Source organism: Cervus elaphus, chromosome 13 (assembly GCF_910594005.1).
Source record: "Cervus elaphus chromosome 13, mCerEla1.1, whole genome shotgun sequence".
Taxonomy (NCBI): domain Eukaryota; kingdom Metazoa; phylum Chordata; class Mammalia; order Artiodactyla; family Cervidae; genus Cervus; species Cervus elaphus.
In genome coordinates, this window is record NC_057827.1 from 34,859,666 (window position 1) to 34,861,948 (window position 2,283).

At 36.5% G+C, this 2,283-nt stretch overlaps 1 pseudogene; it reads right to left on the minus strand.

Moving 5' to 3' along the window:
- Positions 1–1,049: 1,049 nt before the first annotated feature.
- On the minus strand, positions 1,050–1,427 carry LOC122706888 (annotated as a pseudogene).
- Between the last annotated feature and the right edge of the window lie 856 nt (positions 1,428–2,283).

The following is a 2,283-nucleotide window of genomic DNA, read 5'->3' on the forward strand; positions in this document are numbered from 1 at the left end:
GAATAGTAATTTTGATAAAAGTCAAAATGAAATGTTCTGCACAGGACAAAAGATATGCCTAAGCAACACATCATATTTGCACAAGGCCACTGAATGTAATGGGTACTAGTAACAAATGAAGAAGCTTAAGTCTATGGCAGACTGAGCAAAGACTTCAGTTTGGTATTCTATAAACCCAAGACTATAAACTACTCTTACTATACAAAAGCTCTAATGACATACAGAGTCTTTTGTAGGGACACTTGTGCTTTTGGTTGGCACATCATCTACTCTTTAATATGTGAAAGTAATAGAGAAAGTTGTGAGAATTTGTGCAAAATTGTTGTATTTGCAAAAATGGCACAAAAGTGAATTCAACAGTTGATGCACATGCACACTTCGTTCACATCTTCAGCGACAAAAGCTATTCTGAACACTATAGAACTGAATAAGAATACTAGCTTCAACAACAGCTGCTAAGCAATAGAGTCACGTAAGTTACACCAGAATAGGCAAATATTGCCCAAGTAAAATTCTGTTGTTAAAGCTGAAACATATTTAAGGCCATTCAAGTTCAAGCATAGGATACAAATCTTTTGGAGCCCCATCTATTTGTGTTTGAAACATGTGAACTTTCTTCTAACTGTGGTCTTAAATCTGTTTTACAAAACCCAAAATGAAAATCCAGAAGAAATTAACAGTAGAGGTTATATGAAATAAGAGTAATATACAAAGCTATAATTAAAATATATTAAAGAAAGTCAACATTAAAACTGCGAAACTTGTTACTTGTATCTAGCCCTACACTAGGAGTTAGGTAATATATACAATTATTTTTAAGTAGATTACTTTATGTTGCTCTAACATGTTCTTTTCATCAGTGCACTGTTAAACTAATCAAAAACTCTACACATGTATATTCTCTTACAATAGCAACACATGCTACCGCTACCTGCAAAGCCATCACTCTCAAATGACTTAATGAGTAAAAGGAAATAAAAAGCAGAGGAGGAACATATTAAGGAGAAATAACGGGGCTTAGAAGATTCATGCGGTTCAGCTCTTTTTAATCAGCCAGCCAGTTTGCTAGCAAAAAGAGATGGTTTCCATTGAGGAAGGTCCTGTGGAGTGGGATGTAGTCACCAGTGAACTCTGTCTTATCCTGGGTTGCAGTAGGAAGTTGCTTGTTCTTTATTTTTGCTTTAGCCATGTTGTAATCCCCAGAGTCAAAATATTTTTACCCTTTATGCAGTCATTTACTTAAAAAATCTGAACCTCTAGGATTTTGTCTCAGATGAGGATACCTTGCTTTAACTTGTGCTTCTTCAGCTTTCTCTGTGCCATTTTTGCAAATACAACAATTTTGCACAAATTCTCAGACTAATCACTTTGTCTTCCATTTCCTTCTGCTCCTCTGCAGAGGCTGCCTGGGGGACTTCTGCGGACATACTGCTCCCTCTATGGACAAGAAGCTGAGAAGAGAAGTGCCCGAGACAGTGGAATTTTTTAATGTGCCACCTGGCATCATGGAATAGTGGCAGTCTTGTGTGATGTCCCTACTGGTTTTTCCTTGGTTCTTGAATTCCAAATGTTTGAGAACCACTGTCATACAAGAACCAGTTCAATCCCCACCTCACCCTTGGGGTCTTCCCTGTCCTTTAGGGCTCCCACTTTTCCTTTCTTTTAAAAAATATCAGTTAGGATATTTTCCCTGTAAAGTCATATGTATATAGGTGCAGGACAATGGGTAAATGTAAAAACTCACAAAGAAGAACATAGTAATCCTCTGTAGTCTCACTTCTTAAGTGAAAATAAATATTGCCTAAGAGATGCCCTTCTATTCTGCTTTCTGAGTTTATCATTTAGCTTTTTAACATTTTGTATAAGTTGTATGGTAATTTCATAATATCCTATCCTCCTCTTCCTATACAATTAAGTGCTGACTTGGTCTAGCTCCTGGGGTAGGCATTTACATGTATGAGCCACTTAATGTACACAACAACCTTGTAAAGTGGGTACTATTATTATTTCTTCTTTGTAACTGAGGCTTAGAGAGTTTAAGATACACACCCATTTTACAGAGCTGCTAAGTAGTGGAATCTTTCTAACCAGGAGATCCTGGCTCTGGAGCCCAGACTCCAAAATAGTCTGATCCAGTACACTTCCATCATATGGATTTACCAGTTTACTTAACCATTCTTTTATTTTTGCTCCTTTTCCTTTTTTCCTCCAAGTTTCTGGTATTATAAATAAAGCTGCCATGTATAACCTCATGATTAATTATTTGTGTACATTATCCATAAG